Here is a 14,557-nt window from a genome sequence, read left to right as displayed (position 1 = left end):
AGGAAAAAGAATCGGGTAAAACGGACAAGAAATGAGAAAGTTATGACCAAAACTGTAAAAATTCGTCATGCTGAAAGTTGCAGGTCTGAACCAGGCGCAAGGTTGCGCCCCCCTGGCACAAGGTTGCGCCCCTGACTGATGTCATCTGTATTGCGCCAGAACTGGCACAAGGTTGCGCCAGATTGGTTCCTTCTTGCGCCAATTGCTGGTTCTTTCATATTTTTCGCATTCTTCATCTCTAAACTTGTGTGAAGGCTATCTAAATACGTTATATGCATTATATAACTATATGTAAGTATGTAAGAATGTACGTGTAGATGTGTTTATGTTTGCATGTATGTTTTCGGGTGTATTTAAATAGATGTATGACTATACATATATGAAAGTATGTACATATGTAGTAAATGGGATTGGATGTACACAAAGGAATAAAGCTTGTATGTATGTATGTATGTAAGTAAGTATGTATGTACATAAGTATGTATGCATGTATGTATGTAGGTATGAAATGAGTACGAACATACGTGTGTAGGTACTTATCCATGAAGTAGGATTTGTTGTGCATGAAAGAAAGGATCTTGTATATATGCTTATATATATGGCTCTAACATATTTTAATGGTCATGTTACTAATGGCGTGCCATGGTGAATGAAGTGTAACGCAGGAATAGCAAAGAAGTCTCACCGCGGGTCGTATGATCAGATGGAAAGCCGGAATGTAAAGAGTTAACGGAACGAAAAATAAACGTAAATGAATTTTACATGTTTACGATGCGTACTGATGTTTATGAATTTTATGTGGTGAGCGCAGGTAGTACGAGATACGAAGGATCTTCAAGGGATAGAGATCAAGGACCGAGTCACAAGACAGATTGTACGGGAACGTTGGTGTTGAAATTTAGAAAACCCATGTCATGTATTTAATTGTAAATGAGTCGGTTGATGACTTCATGTGAAAAAGTTGTGTTAAAATGAAATTTTAAATAAGTTAAGGTATTTATAATGAAAGAAATTTTATGGCTTAAATTTCCGCTGCGACTCTTTGTCAAATACGAATTAGGGCGTAACAAGTTGGTATCAGAGCCCGGTTTGAGAGAATTAAGTACGAGAGTATAAGTACTTGAACTCAAACCTGTGTGCTCTTGTGATAAGGAACCCGTACAATCCATGACTCGATCAAGATCTAAAGGTAGAAATGGAATGAAAATGTGTAAGTAAGTATTAGATTATGTATTTGAAGGAAACTAATAGTGTGTTATGTGCAAGGTAAGCTTAAGAGCTTGAAGAGGATGATCCGTGAATACAGAATAGGATGAACGCTAAGGCGGGCAAAGGTGCAAATAGGCAAATTAACCCCAGGTACACACTACTAATATGTATGAGTATCGATGTCAAAAGAAAAAGGAAGGGGTCTCCTTGGGAGGGAAATTATTAAACGAAAGACAATGATGTGGTCTTGGGGAAGCTTTAGAAATGTGCACGAAACTGAAAACCATTTCTCGGGCACAAGGCGATGATTACACGAAGGCACGAAACTAGTGTGTGAATTGCGCACCTGGCCAGTACGCAAGAAGCATATGACGTTCGTGAGACCGTGGCAATTATTGCAGGTATGTCCGGTAGAACTGGGTAGCAGGTGGGCGCTATGTTGTAGCGAATGCGAAATAGCAAATCCATTGCGGATTTGGTTATGCTAACGAAGGTTATGAAAAGTTATGCGAGTCGACCGGTTCTAGCGAACAAGTCGAATAAGAATAAGCTACCATCCGTTTTGAACGGGTGATTTTGAATGCTCTAATGAATGCTAGAAGCTTAATCCGTTATACGGATTGAAAGAAGAAGTTATGATTAAATGTGAAAAACCCAATTATTTGGGTAGTGGAAAATGTGTATGCTTAACTCTCGTTGAGAGTGTTTATGCCAAACCCAATTATTTGGGTAGTGGAATATGTATGCTTAACTCTCGTTGAGAGTGTTTATGCCAAACCCAATTATTTGGGTAGTGGAATGTGTATGCTAAACTCTCCTTGAGAGTGTTTATGCCGAAACCCAATTATTTGGGTAGTCGAATGTGTATGCTTAACTCTCTTTGAGAGTGTTTATGCCAAACCCAATTACTTGGGTAGTCGAATGTGTAAGAAAGAAGAAAGCTCATATGTGGATGGAACTAAAATGAAGTGATTATGATTCGACAACTGAGATGACTAACTTTAAAATCTTGTTGCCGAAGGTAGGTAAAACTTTAAGTTTTTGTTAGAGCACATGTAAGGAAGAAAAGGTACGAATGATATGTTTGAAGCCGATAGTGTGTAAGTTAAGATTTTTCCTTAAGGCGAATGTGGGATTTTAAGTTCATATGATAGAATGTGAATTTACAAGCGTGTAGGAAGAAACGGGAGGTTAAACGGGTAAACGGTTCAAAAGATACGCGCGTTTTAGTGCGTTCGGACGACGAAACGGATCTGCAGATAAGGGGCTTTTCTAGAGGCCGTCGCCGACGGGTTCCCACCCCGTCGCCGACGGGCTCCCAAAAGTGTGAAAGAGGCCGACGGCCTAACCGACTGGTTACGGGTTAAATTGGACGACGGGCATTTTAAGAGGCCGTCGCCGACGGGTACCCACCCCGTCGCCGACGGGCTGTCTAGCCCACTTCTCCGTTTTGCTTAATTTTGCATTTCCAAATGATCCGTAACGCATTCCGATGATTCGTAAAGTTTCTATTGAGCATATAGGGATGTACATAAGTAGATAAGCATGTAAGTATGTTTATATGTAACCGTATATGTACGTAGAACTTATGCAAGTAGGTATGCGTGAAAGTATGTAAGTTTATAGTGTGGGAACAAGTACTAGTTATGTATGTATAAATGTATATGTATAGATATCGGTTTATGTAGGTACGCAAGTATTTATATAAGAGCACAAGCATCATGTGAATGAATATGAAGATGTGTACGTATGTATGCATGATGATATGTATGAGCGTATGCATGTATGTGAAAAATATAGGAAATGTGTGTACGTATGTAGATGTATAAGTATATGGGTATGTAAGTACATATATGATGTATGAGTAGAATGAAATAAATCGATTTATTTCGATTAGTAAATGTATGAATGTAATATGCTTAAATAGGAAATTAGAAACAAGCCGTAGACTTAGGTTTGTATGAATAATAATTGTATACAATTAGAATAGATTCAATGAATGAAACGCTAGTGATGATATGTGTTAGGAGCTAGCATTATAAAGTAAAAGACACTAATAAGAGCTCTGGATCAGACCCAGACCCTTGTGTGATTATGAGAGTAAATTACTAATTTAAGAAGATAAGGGCAATGCGTACGATTATATTTATTCAAGAATAAGACTTATGTAAAGATCTCGAATGCAATCATGATATACTAAGCATCGTGAATGGGTAATCGAGAAAGTGAGTGTAGTTCTGGTCTACTGAGAATAAGAAAGGTTTCGGGGACGAAACCTTCTTTAAGGAGGGTAGACTTGTAACGCCCCAAAATTTGAAAACATACATTTACCCTATGTTTTCACATGATGTAACACGAAATAAAATAACTAGGCCAGTTAACCTAGTTAAAATACTTGGTAAAATAAGTATTGAATGAAATGGATGGCATTTGTGATGGTGTCACAAACTAGAGGGGCTAAACTTGAATAAGTGGGAAGTGTTTAAATCAACCACTTAACAAGTTTGAAGGGGGTGATGTGAAAGATTGTAATGAATTAACGGTTAGTAGTGCCTAAACCCCAAACACACACTCTGTGCGTGTTCTGGGATCGATCAAGGGCAGGAGAAACAAGGGTTTACCCTTGTTCTTGGTAAAACTCATCAATTAGCAAGAGAATTCGATGTTAATCGGCTGCATGTCTTCAATTTTCGATCATCTAAGCATACCAAGCGAAGTGGTAAGTCGAATTTCTTGATTTGGTGAATTGTAGAAAAAGGGTTTCAACCCAATCATGAATCTGTGATATGATATGTCTAATTTGGATGTTAGGGTTACTCCCTAGAGTAGAAATCATGCTTGATTTTAGTTTAATTGAAAGAAAATTTTATAAACCCACTTGTAGTATAGAGATGATGATATGGAAGACTATACATGTTCAATGCTTGTGTGAGGTTGATGCGTGATGTTGTTGTAAGGAGTAATGGTTTGATAATGGTATGAAAAGTTATATGATTCTAGTTGAAATTGATAATCTATGTTGTGAACTAGGAAGAGTATGCATAAAACACTTGTACTATATGCTTAAATTGCTTGTACAATGTGCTTACAATGTTATATGCACGCCAAGTGTTCGATTAAATGCTTGAATGGGTAATATTATAAATTTAAATGAATCATGAAGTCTTGTGTTGCATGTAGAAAATTATGAAATTGGCCTTTTATATAAAAAGTGTTATGGAGTGCATACTATACGAGAATGCAAGAGTTATGTAAGTGTATGATTAAATGTATACAATGTCGTCCGTATAGTCGATTATGATGTTACGGGCATATGTTGATAAGTCGATAGTTACCTATGATTAATAGTTGACTTTTGGAAGCCAATAAGCACAAGAAACATGATTTGACTCGTTATTGTAAAAGCAGGATTATAGGAAGTCGTTTGATACATGTTATGTTAATATGTGTTAATTTTGATTACCCGATGAATTACGTGTGTTGGAAAGGATATGAAGTTGATTAGATGTTTTGATACTTGTTAGAAATGACTAAGGAAAGTTAAGTATGAATTATGCGAATGATATGATCGTTACATGTACAAATGAGTATGCTAATAAGAGCGTGGTTTCGATGAAATGAAAGTATAGGGATCACGTCGTGACGGACTCAAGCATGAAAGGATAACGGGTCAAGAAAAGGCAAGAAAACGGATACGAGCACGAATGCATAAGGTAAGTGATTCCGTAATCACTTCTTAGTTGTTTATGTAATGTTATATGCAATTTAATTATATGTGATAATTGAGGTCGAATAGGAATGAATTGTATGATGTCAATGAAGTATTAAACGGATTTTAGTTTTGATCCGAGCAAGGTAGGTGTGATTAAGAAATTGTAGCTAAGTAGTGGAATTGGTGGAATTGGTTACTTATGTAAGGAATTCCTTTGTTATTAAGGATAGAGCATAGTTGACTAAAATGCCCTTGATAGGTATATCGGGCAAACGACCTTAGAAGTCGTTTGGAAACGAGCTATTCGGTTAGAGTAATGTCTTGGACAAGTATGAAAGCGAAGTATAGGGTTTGGTATGTCATAGTCCACTTAATGCGCAAATACCCATAACGGGTCAAAAATAAGCTTTTGAGCGAAAATGGGTTAAGAGGATGCAAAACGTCCGAGAATTTAATCTTTTATGATAGGTGCCAATGAAATTATTAAAGTTCTTATGAGATTGAGGTCAAATAAACTGATTATGTTGATAAATGCACGAACGGGTCAAATAGTTAGAAAATGATAATATGTCGAACGCACGTAAGTTAAGAATTTCCTTAAACCGGACGTGGGATTTCAAGTCCATATGATAGAGGATTAAATTACGATCACGTAGGAAAAAGAATCGGGTAAAACGGACAAGAAATGAGAAAGTTATGACCAAAACTGTAAAAATTCGTCATGCTGAAAGTTGCAGGTCTGAACCAGGCGCAAGGTTGCGCCCCCCTGGCACAAGGTTGCGCCCCTGACTGATGTCATCTGTATTGCGCCAGAACTGGCACAAGGTTGCGCCAGATTGGTTCCTTCTTGCGCCAATTGCTGGTTCTTTCATATTTTTCGCATTCTTCATCTCTAAACTTGTGTGAAGGCTATCTAAATACGTTATATGCATTATATAACTATATGTAAGTATGTAAGAATGTACGTGTAGATGTGTTTATGTTTGCATGTATGTTTTCGGGTGTATTTAAATAGATGTATGACTATACATATATGAAAGTATGTACATATGTAGTAAATGGGATTGGATGTACACAAAGGAATAAAGCTTGTATGTATGTATGTATGTAAGTAAGTATGTATGTACATAAGTATGTATGCATGTATGTATGTAGGTATGAAATGAGTACGAACATACGTGTGTAGGTACTTATCCATGAAGTAGGATTTGTTGTGCATGAAAGAAAGGATCTTGTATATATGCTTATATATATGGCTCTAACATATTTTAATGGTCATGTTACTAATGGCGTGCCATGGTGAATGAAGTGTAACGCAGGAATAGCAAAGAAGTCTCACCGCGGGTCGTATGATCAGATGGAAAGCCGGAATGTAAAGAGTTAACGGAACGAAAAATAAACGTAAATGAATTTTACATGTTTACGATGCGTACTGATGTTTATGAATTTTATGTGGTGAGCGCAGGTAGTACGAGATACGAAGGATCTTCAAGGGATAGAGATCAAGGACCGAGTCACAAGACAGATTGTACGGGAACGTTGGTGTTGAAATTTAGAAAACCCATGTCATGTATTTAATTGTAAATGAGTCGGTTGATGACTTCATGTGAAAAAGTTGTGTTAAAATGAAATTTTAAATAAGTTAAGGTATTTATAATGAAAGAAATTTTATGGCTTAAATTTCCGCTGCGACTCTTTGTCAAATACGAATTAGGGCGTAACAAGTTGGTATCAGAGCCCGGTTTGAGAGAATTAAGTACGAGAGTATAAGTACTTGAACTCAAACCTGTGTGCTCTTGTGATAAGGAACCCGTACAATCCATGACTCGATCAAGATCTAAAGGTAGAAATGGAATGAAAATGTGTAAGTAAGTATTAGATTATGTATTTGAAGGAAACTAATAGTGTGTTATGTGCAAGGTAAGCTTAAGAGCTTGAAGAGGATGATCCGTGAATACAGAATAGGATGAACGCTAAGGCGGGCAAAGGTGCAAATAGGCAAATTAACCCCAGGTACACACTACTAATATGTATGAGTATCGATGTCAAAAGAAAAAGGAAGGGGTCTCCTTGGGAGGGAAATTATTAAACGAAAGACAATGATGTGGTCTTGGGGAAGCTTTAGAAATGTGCACGAAACTGAAAACCATTTCTCGGGCACAAGGCGATGATTACACGAAGGCACGAATCACAACTCTGATTCGTCGAGTCATTATTGGCGAATCACAACTCTGATTCGTCGAGTCATTATTGGCTCGGCGAATCTAATCTGTTTCGTCGAGATTGGGTTTGGCGAAACACACTTGTGTTTCGTCGAGTCATTATTGGCGAATCACAACTCTGATTCGTCGAGCTGGTTTGATGGTGAATAAGTCTAAGTGTTTTATATCAATCCGTGTTATATATATACAACAACAATAAATCACATAAGTGCACAATCGTATCACGTTTCATTAAAACATAGCATGTATGGTTGCAATTCAAACAAGTCAACTACTAAACAGTCAAAGTCAACATGCATTAAATGCGATAGTGTAAGTCGAAAAGTCGAGTTGTCACATTATCCCCAACTTGAAAGAAATTTCGTCCCGAAATTTAGCATGCATTTACTGAGGAAGCTAGGTAAGTTGTATCTTTCACTGGTTTTCCTGGGGTGTCACATCCTCCCCCCGTTGACCGGGAATTTCGTCCCGAAATTCCGTGGTAGTAGCTTCAGCCTCAGTAGTGGTTGCATTGGTTTCGAATAACTGGGGATACTTTTCTGTCATCTGGTCTTCGCGTTCCCAGGTGTACTCTGGGCCACGACGGGAGTTCCAACGAACTCGAACAAGAGGGATTCTCTTGTTTTTGAGGACCTTAATATCCCGGTCCGTGATTTCAACTGGCTCCTCGACGAACCGCAACCGCTCGTCGATAGTGAGTTCCTTAAAAGGAACTATGAGGGTCTCATCTGACAGGCACTTCTTCAGATTCGACACGTGAAATACATTGTGAACTGCCCCGATTTCAGCTGGTAGGTTTAGCTTGTAGGCCACTTTGCCTATTTTCTCAAAGATTTCAAATGGTCCGACGTACCGCGGATTTAGTTTGCCCCGTTTGCCAAAACGTACCACACCCTTCCAGGGTGAAACTTTAAGTAAAACCCGGCCCCCGACCTGAAATTCCAATGGCTTCCTACGCTTATCCGCGTAGGCTTTCTGACGGTCGCGTGCCACCGCCATGCGTTGTCGTATCTGTGCAATCTTTTCCGTGGCGTCCACTACAATCTCTGGACCCATGATCTGATTATCCCCCACCTCTGCCCAACAGAGAGGTGACCGGCATTTACGCCCGTACAGTGCCTCAAATGGAGCGGCTTGTATGCTGGTGTGATAACTGTTATTGTATGAGAACTCCACCAAAGGGAGATGCTTTTCCCAGCCGTTGCCGAAATCAATAACACATGCCCGAAGCATGTCTTCAAGAGTTTGGATCGTTCGCTCAGACTGCCCATCCGTCTGAGGGTGATACGCTGTGCTCATGTCTAACCGTGAGCCGAAAGATTTGTGCATCGCTTGCCATAGCTCTGACGTGAATCGTGCATCCCGATCCGAAATGATGGAGGTGGGCACCCCGTGCCTCGAAACAACTTCTTTAAGATAAACGTCTGCGAGAGTGGAGAACTTATCCGTTTCCTTTATAGCCAGGAAGTGTGCAGACTTGGTGAGTCGATCCACAATCACCCATATAGTGTCATTCCCATGCTGGGATCTGGGTAGGCCTGTAACGAAATCCATGGAAATTTCTTCCCATTTCCATTGCGGTATCTTGGGTTGCTGCAGTAGACCCGCTGGTTTCTGATACTCCACTTTGACTTTTGCACAAGTCAAACACTTGCTGACGTAAGTAGCGATGTGGGCTTTCATGCTAGGCCACCAGTATGTTGTTCTGAGATCGTGGTACATTTTATCCGACCCTGGATGTACTGAGTAGCGGGACTTGTGTGCTTCATCCATCACAAGCTCTCGTAAACCGCCATAGAGTGGGACCCAAATACGCCCCGTTACATAGTAGGCACCGTCTTCCTTTTGTTCCATTCGTTGCCTTGAGCCGCGTAAGGCTTCAGCTTTGACGTTGTCGGGTTTCAATGCTTCGATCTGAGCAGTTCGTATCTGTGCAGGAAGACTGGACTGAATAGTGAGCTGCAGAGCTCGTACGCGCCTAGGTAGGGTGTCTTTCCGACTGAGAGTGTCAGCCACAACATTGGCTTTTCCTGGATGATACTTGATGGCGCATTCGTAATCGTTCAGAAGTTCAACCCATCTTCGTTGACGCATGTTCAAATCCTTTTGCTTAAGGATATGCTCGAGACTCCTGTGATCGGTGTAGATCGTGCACCTGGTACCGTACAGGTAGTGTCGCCATATCTTAAGCGCGAAAACAACAGCTCCCAGCTCTAAATCGTGCGTCGTGTAGTTCCGTTCGTGAACTTGAGTTGACGAGAAGCGTAGGCAATAACTTTATCCCGTTGCATCAATACACAACCAAGCCCCTGTATCGATGCGTCACAATAAACCACAAAATCATCCGTGCCCTCTGGCAGTGAGAGAATAGGTGCGCTGCAAAGCCTATCCTTTAGGTACTGAAAAGCGGTTTCCTGGGGACCTCCCCAACGGTAGGTGACACCCTTCTGTGTCAGTAGTGTAAGCGCCTGTGCGATCTTCGAAAAGTCTTTGACGAATCGTCTGTAATAACCCGCCAAACCCAAGAATTGGCGTATTTCCGTTGGTGTACGTGGTGCAGGCCAGTTCCTGATCGAATCTACCTTGGATGGATCGACATGGATCCCATCCTTGTTTACTACGTGGCCTACAGCTGTTCCTTTCGTAGAAGTTCCAAAATAAGTCGTAGATGCTGCTCGTGCTCCTCTTGACTCTTGGAGTAAATCAGAATGTCATCGATGAAGACAATCACAAACTTGTCTAAGTACGGCTTGCACACCCTGTTCATCAGATCCATAAATACAGCAGGCGCGTTCGTTAACCCAAATGGCATGACAAGGAACTCGTAGTGACCGTAGCGAGTTCTGAATGCGGTTTTTGAGACGTCCTCATCCCGGACTCTCAGCTGATGATACCCCGACCTCAAGTCTATCTTGGAGTAGTAACTCGACCCCTGCAACTGGTCGAATAAGTCGTCTATACGCGGAAGAGGATAACGGTTCTTCACCGTCACCTTGTTCAGTTCACGGTAGTCGATGCACATCCTGAAAGTGCCATCCTTCTTTTTCACGAAAAGTACTGGAGCTCCCCAAGGCGATGAGCTTGGACGAATAAAGCCCTTTTCCAAGAGCTCTTGTAACTGCTTCGACAGTTCTTCCAGTTCGGTTGGAGCTAAACGATATGGTGCGCGGGCTATTGGTGCTGCTCTAGGAGCGAACTCAATCTGGAATTCGACTTGGCGGTGAGGCGGTAAACCGGGTAAATCTTCAGGAAACACCTGAGGAAAGTCACGTACAACTGGAATATCCTCCAGCTTCTTTTCCTTTGCTGATGCGTCAGTGACAAGTGCCAGAATTGCAGTGTGCCCCTTTCGTAAACATTTCTGCGCCTTTAAGAAAGAGATGATGCCAACCACAGCACCACTCTTGTCGCCTTGAACTTCAAGAGGTTCTTGACTAGAGCGAGGAATACGAATGATCTTTTCCTTGCATAAAATTTCTGCGTGATGTTGGGATAACCAATCCATACCGATGACGACGTCAAAACTACCCAAAACTATTGGTATAAGATCAATCGAGAAGGTCTGACCAGCTAAAACGATGCTACAACCCTTGATTACATGTGCGGCTTCTACACTTTTACCATCCGCTAATTCTACGACATGTTTGGTGTTTAGGGGTGTTGGTGTACGTTTTAACAATTTACTCATTTTCAAGGACATATAACTTGTATCAGCACCCGAATCAAATAAGACAGTAACATAAATATCGTCGAGAAGAAACTTACCCATAACCACATTGGGGTCATTCATTGTGTCGCCCCGACCCAGCACAAAAGCACGACCCCGAGCTTCGTTGCCATTGTTGTTGTTGTTTCCCCCGTTGTTGTTGTTCCCGTTGCCCTGGTTATTGTTGTTGTTGCGATTCTGGTTCTGGTTCAATTGAGGGCAATCACGTTTGAAGTGACCTTCAGCCCCACACTGGAAACATCCCCGGTTTCCACGCTGTGGCTCCTGCTGCTGGTTCTGTGGAGCTGGTGGTGGGAGTTGCTGGTTCTGATTTGCTGGCCGTGAGCTTCTACAATCCTTAGCCTCATAACCCATCTTGAGGCATCTTTGACAACGTTCCCTGCGACATCTTCCACTGTGGTGTTTGTTGCACCTACTACACCATGGGTGAACCCCCCGATATCCACCCTGTCCCTGACTGCCTGATGATTGTTGATTCAGACTCTGGTAGTCATTTGTCTTGCGCTGCTGTGCTTGAGACTGAACGGAAACTGATCCCTTGCTGGAATCCCCCTCCCATTTTCTCTTGTTGTCACTGGGAGTAGTAGAAGTAGTGACGGCAGTAGTGGTAGCACTGTTGCGTTTTGGCAGCTTGTTCTGTTCCACTGCCTGATCGGTGAGTCGATGAGCAAGACGCTGAATGTCTTGGATGTTGTTGAGGTTAGCCGACGTCACGTGGCTCTGAATCTCTGGCGCAAGCCCCTTGAGATACAACTCAATGCGCTTAACTGGAGGGTCCACCATCGTTGGACACAAGATGGCCAGTTCGTTTGACCGTTTCGTATAAGCTTCGATCTCCGACCCCGTCATTTTCAAGTTGTATAACTCATCCTCCAACTTGTGGATGTCGTCTCGCGTGCAGTATTCTCTTTGATCAGTTCTTTGAAATCTTCCCAGGGTGTGGCGTTAGCAGCTGCCAACCCTAGGATCTGAACTTGCGCGTTCCACCAAGTTAGCGCAATCCCTTCCAACGTGCCAGTGGCGTACTTGACCCTGCGAGCCTCAGGGCATTCACACATCTCAAATACCGACTCGAGCTTTTCAAACCAATGGAGGAGTCCCACTGCCCCCTCGGTGCTACTAAAAGTGCTTGGACGACAGTCCATGAAGTTCTTGAAAGTGCAGACAGGTTGCGGAGCGTTTTGACCTATTGTGCATAGAATAGGACAATGTTAAATACAAAGGTTGATTTAGGAATGTAGGATTCAAAGATCCTAGTGTGTATCCCATCCGCAGGGTATACTACCTGCTGGTGCAGCTGCAAGTTCCGCAGCTACACGTTCATTGATAAGTGCCGTCAACTGGGCTTGAGTCATGTTCACACGTCCAGACATGATCTTCATAGTAAAAGTAGAGTAAGTGAGAAAGGTTCGCGAGTAGTACGATGACAGAAGAGTGTAAGCACATAGGTATTCTCATGTAGTGACGTATAATAGGCAATGTAATCTAAGCATACTACGAGCAAAGTTCTATATAGTTCTAGCAAGCAGGTAATAAACATAAACCTTATTACCTAGGATGTTGAGTCTTGCACGTGGAGCGAAGCGTCGTTGTGGATCGTTGAGAGCACTGTTCTGGTTATAGTCTGGTTTTAATAAATACGTTTTCCCATATTAAAACCAAGTTCTCTATAACCAATGGCTCTGATACCAATCTGTCACACCCCCAAAATCCACACGCGGAGTACCACCGCTTGGAGGCGTGACCTGACCAGGATCAAGCCATCAATCATATTGAACATAGTATATAATAATCAAAGAAGTTCGTAAAACCCAATTCAATACAATTGATGTTCAAACCAAACATAGTTAAGTAGCGGAAGCATAAGTATGTAAACCCAAAGTAAATCATAAGTTCAAATATTCGAAACGTTAAACATAGTATTCATGATCTGTGCTCCACAACGACCTGCTCCTTCCTAGTACAAGCTCCATAAGTACCTAAGGTCCTGCAAGGCATGCAGCAGAGAGTCAACAACTAGTTGAGCGAGTTCACAGTTAATAGTTCAGAAATAGTATAGGGTGAGTAGTAGTATGTTTGTTCGTTATGTCCTGTATCGTATTAGTTTCCATCGCGGCCTCCCAGGCAGGTATGCGAAGATGTTAGGGGATATTTTTCCCAAGTATTCTAGACTAGGTTTATTTGTATCGCGGCCTCCCAGGCAGGTGTGCGAAGATTAGTAAATTTAGTTCGCGGCCTTCCTAAGGCAGGTGTGCGAAGTCAGTCTTAATATCGCGGCCAACCCTTGGCAGGTGTGTGAAGATCAGTTCAACAAGTGTTACTAGTCTAGTCGTATCTTATCGTTAGGTTCTACCATCTGAGTATACATAATAATTCATCAAATCCCATTCCCACCCGGGAACCCCATGCCTTGGCTGTGTGAACTCACCTTGGGTTTGCTCGGTATGCTAAGTATGTGCTCGAAGTAAATCAATCACGTCCTAAGGTAAGCACGTATACATAATCAGTTTATATCCAAGTTGTTCGCGTATGGGTATAATCACAGAAGTACTAGTCATGTCTTCAATATCATACAAGTCATGCATACCACTTAACAGCAGTTAATCTATCAAGTTAACTTCTAACAGTGTTAAGTTAGGTTACTGTGCAAATTGTTCAAGTTGGCGAAACACAGGTCGGCGAATCACATTCTGTTTCGTCGTTCAACCCGTTGACAAAACACAGTTCTGTTTCGTCAACTACCCTTGGCGAAACTCAATCCTGTTTCGTCGATTACTCTTGGCGAAACACATTCTTGTTTCGTCAAGAGTTCCATTTCGTCAAGAATTTAAATTCATCAAACATTCTATTTCGTCAAGGCATCAGTTACGTCAACATGTCAGTTACAGAAATCATGCAATCGATTATAGAAACCCTAATCGTCTACAGCCGTTTCATCATCATCAATCATCAAACAGCAAATCATAAGATCATCATTCACCATCAAGTGGCATTCATTTAACACAGAAATCTTTGATACTCACAACGTGATAACACATATTCGTTTAACCTTTAATCCGGTGATGATCGTGGTATGCGATCATCAGCCTAACAAACCGTGGCATAAAAATATCATTCAATCGTATCAAGTTCAGCCTAAACGATTCGAGGCAAAACATCGACTAGTCACAAATCACCAACAAATCTAGAACAACATCACATATAACACAACCCCATGATTCTGGATTCAATTAGTTAACTAACCATAATCTAACACACACACACACAGAGGCCTCAATTAGTAAGCATATACACAGTAGGTTTGACACTAACCGATTCGGGATGAACAAGGATTCGAGACAGAAAGGTGATGGTGAGAATAGTTGCTGCCGTCACACAGAGAGTTCTAGGGTTCTATCTTGCTAAAGTGTTTCGAATGAAAACATAATACTGGGTAAATACCCCGTGTAACGAGTTGGGCCCTAACTGGGCTTTGGGGAATTTGGGCTCGGCGAATCTAATCTGTTTCGTCGAGATTGGGTTTGGCGAAACACACTTGTGTTTCGTCGAGTCATTATTGGCGAATCACAACTCTGATTCGTCGAGCTGGTTTGATGGTGAATAAGTCTAAGTTTTTTATATCAATCCGTGTTATATATATACAACAACAATAAATCACATAAGTGCACAATCGTATCACGTTTCATT

At 41.4% G+C, this 14,557-nt stretch overlaps 2 long non-coding RNA genes across 2 annotated transcripts; both read left to right on the top strand.

Annotated features, from left to right (window-relative positions):
- The first annotated feature begins 612 nt into the window (after positions 1-612).
- Positions 613-987, top strand: LOC110892127. Its single transcript, XR_002565850.2, has 2 exons — positions 613-718; positions 812-987. It is a non-coding gene; the product is annotated as an uncharacterized LOC110892127 (long non-coding RNA).
- A 5,200-nt stretch (positions 988-6,187) lies between these two features.
- LOC110892126 lies at positions 6,188-6,562 on the top strand. The gene is made up of 2 exons (XR_002565849.2): positions 6,188-6,293; positions 6,387-6,562. It is a non-coding gene; the product is annotated as an uncharacterized LOC110892126 (long non-coding RNA).
- The last annotated feature ends 7,995 nt before the right edge of the window (positions 6,563-14,557 follow it).

Source organism: Helianthus annuus, chromosome 11 (assembly GCF_002127325.2).
Source record: "Helianthus annuus cultivar XRQ/B chromosome 11, HanXRQr2.0-SUNRISE, whole genome shotgun sequence".
NCBI classification, from domain to species: Eukaryota; Viridiplantae; Streptophyta; class Magnoliopsida; order Asterales; family Asteraceae; genus Helianthus; species Helianthus annuus.
The sequence above is the reverse complement of the archived record's forward strand: the minus strand, read 5'-3'. Positions and strand labels throughout refer to the sequence as shown.